Genomic DNA, 12384 nt, shown 5'->3' on the forward strand with positions numbered 1-12384 from the left:
AATAGGACAGACAAGCTGTGGGAGAACAGCAGGTTTCCTTCTATCTAATGCAAATCTCCCGGTCTTAATAGTCTAAACTGTAATATTTCTCTCCCACAGGGACATTTGCGTCCTGCATCAGTTTAATACAGAAGATACATTTTCCGTTTATAGATGATTCCGTATTTTACGGACGGTTGACAACTATAGCCTGGACATAATTGTGTAGACTACTTTGATGAAAACACTGATGTCTACGTTCAATCAGCCTTTGCTTTCGTGGACGTAATTGCCTCTGTAATTTATAGGGCCAAAGACGTTTCGTACATATTGTCATTTCCATAATAGCAGAACTGTTATATGGACAAAATTAACATTCAATGGCACGGTCGTGGCGTAGTGCATTGTGTAGGATGTACTGCCGTAAAAGTAAATTGTCTATAAAAGGAAGTTGCCTATACATACAGATAATAATTTTTGTCTGAAATTAGTTTATTCTGTCCACAAAGTGAGAAGTTCATTCAACCTGTTGAAAAAATGTAACAGTCAATTCAGTGCATGAATGCATGAATCAACTGTTTTGTTTTCTGTGAACGAAAGAATGTGCTCTCTTCAATATGTCGTGGACACAATGTTAACGCGTTTGTGCTTTTCATGGACAAATGCATTGAGCACAGAAAAAATGTCTCACGTTCTGTGTGCTTGTAAAACGCATAACTGCTTGTAAATGTAAGCTGGCACTTTTGAGTCATTTCCTTCAATTTCCCTTTGCAACAGTGTGCAGTAAATACAGTTTTTCAGGAATGGCCCACAGGAGAACTTGCGCTCCCGTCTCTTCTGAGAATTAATGGATTGGATCACACCTCCTTCATAACGTTACCACCAGCAGCAGCAGCTCATTCTGAGTGCTACGGGGCGGCCGCTCACACCTCGTCCTGCTTGAGTGGTCCACTCCCTGTGCACGACCGCTCACTCACCTGCGTCCTGATGCGGTTGTCGTGATCGATGAGAACGCGTCACCGGGGCTGCGAAAAACCGCGGAATGCGAAATGACGCAGAAAGCAGGTGCAGAAAGCAAATGAAGCACTTCTGAAGGACACTTCATACCTTGTGGCCTGAAGCTCATTAGGCAAACTAGGAACTAATGGGCTGGTCTGACTGGACTCTTTTGAAGATGACAGTAATTAAATCAGGGATTAATTGGCTGATTAAAGTGATTGGCTGCTTAAATAATTGTCCCCCCGAACTGGGTTTAGGTCCTCTAATTAGTAATTAATTGACACCTACACCCTCGGATGTAACAGAGAAGCTGCAGTGAAGGGATAGAGGGAGGGAAGGGTAGAGAAAAAAGGGAGAATAAAGTAGGCCCACAACAGAACGATAGTTAGAACCCTGGGGAACCCTGTAGATAAAGCAAGAAGTATTTGTGTTATACACGTGGGGGAAAAGACAAAACTGTCTCACACTTAACAAATACAGTCATCACAAAACAAAATGACATTTACATTACATTGATTCCTAATGTTTTGTATGTTGTACCAGATATATTTATTTAGCCTTTTATGCAGTGAACTTAGTATGGCTGTACAGCCGCTTGCTGTAAGCAGTTGTGGTCAGGTCTGTTAAATAGCACCATTTATCCTCATTAACGGTGGCGAGATGATTGAGAGTGCAGCAGTTGGCATAAATGTCCCCATTTTGTTTGATAGCATAAAACACTTCAGAGGCAGCATGTTCTGCAATAAGCGAGCAAGTGTCAAGTGTTGAGTGTTTATCAGCCTGACCCCCTTTAACACGGCTCAGTACAGGGGTTTATCTGACTAACCACTCTGACTCGCTCCGGGGGAAAGAGTGAAATTAGGCTAATTCAAAGTAATTTCTCAGTTTTTGACCCTACTGTTTTGCGACCTATTTGCATTTTCTCTCTCTCTCTCTCTCTCGCTCTCTCTCTCTCCCTCCATCTCTGTCTCTCTACCTCTCTCTGCATTCCTCTCCCACACTTTGTCCTTAATCCTTCCGTAAGAGGAGCTTCATGCGCGACTCATTCTCTCCTCTTCATCAGATGAATCATCGTTGGACCCGCACAACGGCTCCCCGTGCTTAGGCTACCCAACACACGGAGAGAGAGAGAGAGAGAGAGAGAGAGAGAGAGAGAGAGAGAGAGAGAGAGAGAGAGAGAGAGAAAGAGATAGTAAGAGAGGATTAAAGATTTCTCATCACCATGGCAACTGCAACTGTACCAACGCATTGTGAGTGCTGGGGAGCATGGTGGCCCCTAAGGCTCTGAGATTGGCCCGGGTTGTGGTTCAAATCATCTCAACCCACTCAAGCATTGGCCCGCCATCACTACGCTGGCATAGTATCAAACTCAAGTGTGTTCTACACGTCCTAACTGGAGGAAACTCACCACGCAGGGCATGTGTGGCTCAGGGTGATTTCAGGAAAGCAGAGGCGGCTGTATTGTAGGCTCAGAGGTGTCACAGCGGTGGCCTGTGAAGGGTAGAAGCAGCTAGATTACTGCATTCCATTTCAACCTGGGAGACCTTTTTTATTTCGACCAGCAGACCTCCATCACGCAGTGATATAGGCTAGACTAGGATTAATTTAATAACTTCATCACACATTATTGTGGGGTAGACTAATCACTTAGGATATGCAGTCAGCCATGTTGTGTAATAGTATGGACAAAATAGCTTGAAGGCAGATTTCTTCTGCTCCATCAATGTAATGAAAACATGTAAACAGGATGTATAGAGCTGGGGGGAGGGGACGGTTATACCAGGTGTTGGCATGGGGATGTGGGGTCAAGGTCACGACTTTTGATGATCCAAAGGAATGCCAATTTCTTAATTTTCAGTCCTATGACTGGCGCATACCCATGAAGCCTGTAGAAATAAACTGAAATACAGAAAGCATTAAAGTAAGCAGCACATGTAAGTAAAGTGTGTGTTTGTGTGTCTGTGTGTGTGTGTGTAGTAGTAGTAGTAGTAGTAGTTGTAATAGTATTAGTACGTATGTGGTATATTCTTTATTCAAATTTATTAGACAGTGATAGGCACTGATAATGACACGATGAGTGTCCAATTTTCATACAACTATTTCGTATGAATGTGTGTGTGTGTGTATGCAGACGTGGGTTGATGTAGAAGGCTGAAATGAATTTGATGGCTTTGTTAAATCCAGGCATGTTGGATGCAGTCTACCACCTCTATGTGAAACTGCAGTACACACACACATAAACAGAACTCACACACACATACTGTTATCTGTGCTGCCATTGCTGTTTCTGCCAGACGGTTATCCACTACCTGCCGACAGAAGAGCAGGAGGAGTAAGAGATTCAGGTTATTGCAAGAGCTGACACACACACACACACACACACATATTATGCACATTCATACACACACAAATACATGCATGCACTCAATTGCATCTCTGCATGCACATGCTGTCTGAGATTCATGCATGCGTAAGCAAAAACACACACACCAACACACACATACACACACACACACACCTACACGCACACACTTACACACGGCGACAGATTAACATTTGTATATGTTCACAACACAATTGTGTGTTCTAGTTGTTGCGTATGCCTGCAAGGGAGAGTGACTGAGATATTGTAAATGAATGTGTATATGTATGGTTATATGTGTAGTCTTTCCCTTCCAGTCACCTTTATGTCTCTGTCTCACACACACACACACACACACTGGCTCTCCCTGTCATCTAAAAATAGCCTTGCCTTAAGTGCAGAATCAGTGCCTCTCACTGGCTGGCAGCCTTATCCTGGCAGTCCCTGGGCACAGGGAACTAGACAATCATTAGACAGCAGGACAAAGCAGATACACTCGTTTTTATACTCTGCTTTAATTTGTGTGTCATATTTCTTTACATCATTACATTGCATGATTTATGTCTTATACCTGGGCATCTGTGATACCATACAGTGGAACAGCAGTAATGTAACTTAGACTCTTGGATACTTCACATAGCTTTGTATATCGCCTTGATTTAGTTTTCATTTCTTCAACGCTGTTGTATCAGTTCTATTCCAGAGTATGGTCAGGAGCTACTAGTTCAGCGCGTATAGATTGAGGTCTGTTAGGAGTTTCTCTATAGGATAAGGGTGCATACAGGAAGCAATAGCTCTTTTATCCACACAGCATTTTACGCTGACAAACTCAAGGGTATTCTCATCTATTGCTGAGTAAAAACCCACTCTGCATAATCAATAACAGTGTTTTTACCCATCCATTTCATATCATCTCTTAGAAAGGCACCATCATGCCTTGTTTCCTAAAGAGCACAGGACATCACAGAAGGGGTCACTATAAAATAAAATTAATGTTATTTGAATGACTTCCAAAAGCAGTTTCTGACCTCTTATCACCTCTCTGATATAAACTGTAGCTAAACTAGGACATAGTCCTTTACACAGAGCCCGTAACTTAGTGACCGTTAGGCACTCCGATACTTTATGACCGGGCTTCTTACAATAAAGGCATGTGATCCCAGTCCATTCCTCCTCCTACCCTGGTCCCTCCTGTCATGGTTGCTATCCCATTTACAGTTAAGGACAGGCTTATGGGTGAGCACATACTCATGAACTAGACCTGCTGCCTCTTCCAATCTACAGAGCTTCTGCTCATGTAGATAGGTGGCTACATTTGCAGGGAGGTAATTATTAAGTTCTTCAACAAGAACTAGCTGTTTGAGATTGTCTATGGTCTCAACTCTTTGTGAAACACACCAACGATTGAATGTCCTCTCCTTCTCTCTGGCGAATTCTATGTATGTCTCCTGGTCTGATTCCTACAACACTGACAATTTGCCTCAGGAACTAATGTATAAGCATTTAAGATGGTGGTCATTAACTAAGTTGACTACTTTGCTCAAGGCTAAGGGCAGAGAACACATCTTGCGCTTTACCAGTCAAAATGCACTGCAGCATTGGGGGCCAAACATCTTTAGGATCAAGGTGGTGGCTATCCTCACAAAATGAGTAAAACATTTATAAAAGGATGGTCTTTGAGTCCATTTTAATCCATTCTATTCAAATCAGAGTTGGACGCCGATGCATAATGCATTCCCCCAATTTCCGTAATTGAACAACAGTGGGAATGATTTATCCAATCCCAGGGCGCTATCAAACGAACCAATCAGGCACTGAGGTGTGTTTGGTGGCCCACGGGAGCAGTAAAGAGGGCAAAAGGTCAACTGCAAATAAGAGGAAAATTTGAATTAATTATGGCAAAATCAATTGCTCTCTTTCCCTGATCCCCACTTTGCTTCCCTTCACTTCTAACATCCTTCAATTTCTGTCTCTCTTTCCTTTACCTCTTGTCTCTATTCCCTCTCTGTCCTCCCCCTTCCCTCCTCCATCCCACTCCTCTAATCAAGGCAACCATCATGCAAGGAGTTAAGAGTGGAACAGACCCATGGGACTAGAAGCCCACGTTCCTTTAATAGCAGTCTAATGCATACACACTCAATTATTCATCTCCCTCGCGTCCCCCTTGCAGCCCCCCCCCCCCCCCTACGTTCATCTTCCTCTGCCTCCCCCACGCTCTCGTCCCTCCTTGAGCGTGATGCTTGGAAGTATGGAGGGAAAAGCTCTTGCCACCCGTTCACGACCCACGCTTCCTTTAACTAAGTCAGTGAAAGTGTGCCAAATGGCCTCTGCCAGTTGAGACACACACACACACCAAAATTGAAACACTCCTGTATGTATGTGATACACACACACACACACACACACACACCTGACATTCACAAATATATCAATATGCACTAAGGTGTTAGGGGTCTGCTTTAGACCAGAGAGACACAGCTGTGTGGACATATGTGAACTGGCAACAATGTTCTGGTTCCCAACCACCATGTCAGCCAATGCCCACAAGCAGCTAGCCAGCAAACTGCTTCTAAACTCCTGCTAAAAAGACTGTTGTGGAACCAATGGCTTTGAGCACGAACCCCTGGGCTATTTTCTTATCATGATTGTGAGCGGGGGGAAATGAACCAGCCCACACACACACACACACACACACACACACACACACACACACACACACACAGAGAGAGAGACACACACACACACAGACACACACAAATCTTTTGCCATAGGATTGGTTTTAAAGCTAATATGTTTCTGAGAATATATCACCCCATTCATTCTTACTACATCTTTAATCTGTTAGAACATGCTCATTTTCTTAGCCTATGCTTCCTAGGATTTGTCAGCCACATTTTATGAGCAGCAGCTGTTTAATCTTACTGTATGCTGTTAGCTCTGGTAGGTTAATGTCTGTCATCCGGAACAGTCTAGATACCAGTTGAAACACACTTTAATGCTGACCCATATGGTACACGGTCTGTGTGCCTGAATATATAACTAGTCCACACACGCACACTCACAGACGGAAAGAGGGAGACAGAGAGAGAGGGATAAAAAGAGAGAGAGAGAGAGAGATAAAGAGAGCAAGCAGCCCACATACCATCAGCAATTTACGTGTATCATCACTGTCCACACACCCTACGGCTGCTTCAGCCTAGACACCAAAACGCATCTAACACACACACACACATACTGTCTTTTTTAATGCACACACACACACACGCACACACACAAAGAGGGAAAACACAACAATGTGAAAGATAGATAATAAGAGAAGGATCGGAGCAAGAAGATTAAAAGGAAGAGTGTGTATTTTCTGTGTATGCTCTATGTATCTGTGTGGGTATTTGTGAGCTCTTCCCTTGAGAAAGACATGAGCAATTAAAACAGTCTGTGCAAATGTTGTTGCTCACCTCAGGTGTGTTGGTGTGTGTCTGTGTGTACAGGTATGTGCATGAATTAATGTGTGTGTGTGTGTGTGCGTGCGTGCGTGCTTGCGTGCGTGAGAGAGAGAGAGAGAGAGGTGGAGGTAAGTGCCTGATGCCTGCAGTGTCTCATTTGCTGGAACAGACACTCAACTCCATGCTCTACTTCCTGTGGAGCAGTTAGGTCAGTAGAAGAGCCATTCCATTAATCAACACGCATAAGAACTCACAAAGCAATTAATTAATGAACGAATCAATCCATCAGCCAATTAACTGTTTACACCGGCCTGATGAGGCACCATAAACGTACGTAGTAAACAAGTAACATTACAGTCCCAGTTTAATGGATATGTCCTCCTTAACAAATACACAAATGAAACAATGAAAATCCTAGTGTTGGAATCTCTCATGACATCTGGACTCATACTGACTTGCTAAAATGGTTCAAGCAGAGCACCAATTACCTTTATTACACAGCTGGTCATGTAATCTTTGAGACTACTGTGGACAAAACTCAGGCATTTATTTGCATATTACAGATTCATAATAGTTATAAAATGGCTTATATGAGATAGCAAACGTTTATTTGCATTTGAAATAATGGCAAGGGTAGAGATTAAGGTTGCACCAATAATGATACCAGTATCGGACCAATACTGTGGTCATATACTCATTCTTGTATTCATTAAAATTCTCCGATGCACTGATACCACTTCATGGCAACATTACATTTAACTCAAGGCTGTGGTAAGGAGGTGTTCTTTCATTTTTTGCTGCCCTTTCAGATTTCTTTCGGAAACAGCTGGAAGCAGGATTTTCTGACTGTCTGACATTCTTGCTGCTCTATCAGACTTGCCTACCGGAAACAGTTGGGAAGGAGAAATGGATATAACACTGATATAGGCTTGTTATATAGCATTGGTATCGGTACTCTGTATCAGCAAGTACACACATGTAAATATTCATACTCGTACTCGGTCTGAAGAAAGTGGTATTGATGCATCCCTAGTAGAGATATGAAAAACATTTTCTGAAATACATTGTCACAAGTATGTGACATTTTTCAGTGTTGGTGTGACAGAAACAGTTCTTCAAAGGATACAGAAATGACATGTTTGAGTGTTAAATGTTTGTACAGTGCAACTGAAAAATGAACTGGGGATTGAAAAAGGAATGGCATTTTACGCCAAACTCACCTCTGTAATCCTCCCTAATGCTGATTGGCACACACAGTAGCCTTGTAATTCTATTCCCAGCATGCATTTTGTTGTCAATATTCTTTTTTCCTCAGGGTGCATGAGAGCACCGGATTCCATTCTCAGACCCACAGTCTTCAAGCAGTTATAACCATAGATATATATAAAGGCCTTTATATATATTTATGGTTATAACATAACAAATATAGGTATCCTGGTGTGTCATAGATCTGGTCACTATAGCGATTAAAGCACAGTTATTGTGACCTCTACATTCCAGACCACTAGAATTGAGTTCTGATGTGCCTGTGAGATCTAAATCCGAGCTGGAAGGGGGTCCCAAGGACAGCTGATTACATTAGTCCACAGCTATGAGCAGTGTGTGAGAACCCCCTTGAAATGTATGATTTCATGCAAGAGACTACAATGACATATCCAGATACCCCCTATGAAGCCTCTGCAGCTGACCACTACCTGGTAGGTAGGTAGGTGCCTTCCAACCCGCTTCTGTGCATGCAGCAGTCAGCTCGCTGTACTTCTCCTTCTTCTGCCTCCATACCTTCCTCCCACGGGACAGTGAACTCGACCATGATCACCGCCCTGGCAGTGGTGGACCACAACACAACGTCTGGCCAGAGGGAAGTTGTAGCGATCTCCCGCGGGAACATCAGCTGTTGGTTCAGGTCAACTCTCATGTTCCACTATTTCTGTATTTTTTTTACATTTCATTGGTACAATTTAACAGTTTTGTTCAGCAGCATGTTTAATGGTTTTGACGCTAAAATATAAGGCTGGATCAATTATGCAGGATTAATGAGAAGCCCAAATACACACACACACACTTATACACACATAGAGCAGTACAGCTGTGCGCACGCACACATATACAGTACAGTGCTGAACTTGTTCCATTGGAATAACTACAGTGTCATCACAGCTGAGCAGCTGGACCCCCCACTGATGGCTCCACTGCTGCTGGTTTGTGTGTGTGTGTGTGTGTGTGTGTGTATGCGTGTATGCATGCGTGTGTACATGTTTGTGTGTCTGCATCCAGGGTCACCTTGTCACTGAGTGACCACATTCTGCCCATTGTCTGAATACCCCCACCACCACACACACACACACAAACACACACACAAACCCACACACACACACGCCTCCTGTAAGCACTGGGGATGATCCACAATGCCAGAGCAAGAGCTTTAAACCATAAACAATTCATTAGAAGAGGCATCTGCCACACACACACACACATAAATCTGTCAAGACCTACTAAAGAGCCAGTGCACTACAAATCCATCAGTCACACACAAACACAAGTATGCACTAACACACACACACACATGCATCATACTTACTGTGATGGGCATCTTTTATTTGGCATCCTGTTTTTATACACACACACACACAAAGTCAATACATCTCATCAGGTGATCTCACTCTTTGACATTCATTTCTCTGCTCCCCATGCTCACCCCTGCCCGGCCACACACACTCATTTATCAAAAGAGTTCATTGTGCATCCCTGTGTATGAAAGGGAGAAAGAGAGAGGCATAGCCCATTCAGTGTGTATCTTCACTTTGTCTGTGGTATACCTTTGTACGCTGGGTTTTGTGCGCTGGGCTGGGTTGCGCTGGCGGTGTGAAGTTGCTGGGGTAGGAGAATGTTAGGTGGGGGTAGGGCAGGGTTGGGTAAGGGGGCTCTTTGCCTGGAGGTTCAAGGGGCATCAGAGGTTTGAAGCCCCAGAGGATTGCATGTCAATCAGAGATGGGATGGGGGGTGACATAATTGTAGTCGTCTAGGAGTGTTTTTGCATTTATGAACCTTGCGCGAGTGAAAGAGAGGGAAGGATACGGAATGCTTCTAAGTGAGTGAGAGAGAGAGAGAGTGTGTGTGTGTGTGTGTGTGAAAGTGCTGATAGGACAGTGAGTGACATTCGCAGTAAGGGGAATAACCTTGTAAGGGAGAGCGACTCCCAAATGCCACACTGCACTGACTCTCCTCTGTGCACGCAAGGTATGCACACACGAACACACACACACACATACATACATACATACACACACATGTAGTTATGTGCAGAGCTGTTGTTATTCTTTGTGGTCATTCAAAAAGGAGCACATTCTAGCTCATTCACTTCTACACACATACTCACACACACACACAGACACACACTCACACATACACGCTTACACATACTCACACACACACTCACACATACTCTCACACACACACACACACACACTCACACATACCCACACACACATACATACTCACACACACATACACACTCACACACACATACACACTCACACATACTCACACACACACTCCAAACCATAGAATGATTGCATGATTGACACATTTTCTTCCTTTGAAAGGATTAAGATTTATAAGCTATTTTTAGTGCCATAATCCCCTGAATACTGAGATTTTATGAGGAAATACTCACAATTTCTACCACACAGACACACACACACACACACAATTTCTATCCCTGATGAAGGTGCTTATATTGGGACAGGGGACTAGAAAATGCACTCTTGTCAGTGTGTGCATATGAATTGTGTGGGAAGCCAACCAGTACATTCCCTCTCCCCTTGGGAAGCAGCTTTCTCCATATTAATTAACGGACCAGCAGTGTAATTCACCGCATGGCTCTATGCTTGCTTTAATGAGAAATAGTGGGTGAAAAATGATGCCTGTGACTACTGGGCCAAACACGGGGTAACATAACGCCAATGCTGTTTGACCAACTTTTGGCAGAACTGCACGATTTTGCTTACCATGTGCTGGTAATATTTTTTTTCCAGCTTTGGTTGATAAAACAGAGGTGTGTTAGAGCACAAACAGTGACTGGTGAGGTGGTCTCATGATTGGTGTAACCGGCTTTATTTGATGCAATCAGAGGTACAGCTGACCTACTTCTACAATTTCACTACGGCATAGGTATTCTGTTCATGTGTTACGACAGACCTGAAGAACCAAAAGGTCTCGTAACATAAAATTGTCAGACTCTCAGTTGCAGGGTAAGTATAACGGGTTTATTTACAAAACAATGGTGGTTGCCGTCAAAAGAGAAGAGAAAATAAAAATAACCTCCAAGAAGCCTCACAATAAATAAATAGTCGCTGCAGCTTACCTCACTCGCGAATAAAGAAAAAAGAAGGTGAGTCTTCCGGGCAACTTCCTTGCCTGCACTAACTACCACTAAGCTAGAAAAGTGCAGGAAGCATAAACAAACAACCACCAGTGAACAACTAAGAGGAGGACAAACGAAAAAGCGCGTATGACGCGTATTGGTCTTCAACGGTAAAGTCTCTGGTGAGGCACAGTGTTGCTATAGGCCAGGGAACGCTGGAACAGGTCGAGATCCTGGGGAAACCATAGCACAATCCGGTTCCTGATAGCGAGCGCCGCCATCTTGGGGAAGGCCGGCTTAATAAAGGGAGATATCCCGCCCAGCAATCACTTAAGGTCCGAGACCACGCCCACCTTGTAGAGACAGGGAAAATGGCAGACACAGGAAAAAACCTCTACTATGCCCATAACACCATAACATCATGGTAGGCTCCAATGCAGTTTCACTACAGCATAGGTATTCTGTTCTATAGGCTCAAATATGCTCTTTTCCACCCAGTAGATTTGGTCACTTGATAAGTAGCCCAGGCCATGTTATGTCCACATAGCTTAAAGTCACAGTCTGAGAGGCTTCTTTAGGATAGACTGTCATTTTGCTCCTTCTGACAGCCTGCTATTGCCTCAAAACTTATTTGAAATAGTATTCCAACTCTAGAGATACATCTAACCCGGTTAAAACTAATTTAAAATGAATTTGAAGGGAAGAGAGAACTGTTGAAAATTGTATTTACACAATTTGATCGTTCAATTTGATAGTACATCCTCAAAGACCAGTGTGTATAGTGTATAGTGTATAGTGTATAGTGTATAGTGTATATGCATAGTGTATAGTGTATATGCATAGTGTATAGTGTATATGTATGACCAGAATAACCATACAACTAGTCTTGAACATTTGGTAGACATGTAATTCCTGTGATCTGATTCAAAAGACCTTATTCTATAAAAACAGTGGAGATCTAAATTTGAGATGTCTATCAATAACTGGTATAAGTGATCGGTACTGAAGTATGTGGTACTATCTGTTAATTTAAGTCAGTTAATACAAATTACTAGCATTTTCCAGCACTGTTTACCACATTATAATGTAACTTCTGTTCACCTGTTTAGTAACAAGTATGTTTGTATTTGAGTGTGTGTTTGGGTGTATAAGTGTGTGTGTGGGTGTGTGTGTATGTGTGTGTATTTGTGTGTATGTGTGTGTATATGTGTGTGTAAGTGTGGCAGAGTGGTAGTAAT

The sequence above is a fragment of the Clupea harengus genome, chromosome 9, assembly GCF_900700415.2.
Source record: "Clupea harengus chromosome 9, Ch_v2.0.2, whole genome shotgun sequence".
NCBI classification, from domain to species: domain Eukaryota; kingdom Metazoa; phylum Chordata; class Actinopteri; order Clupeiformes; family Clupeidae; genus Clupea; species Clupea harengus.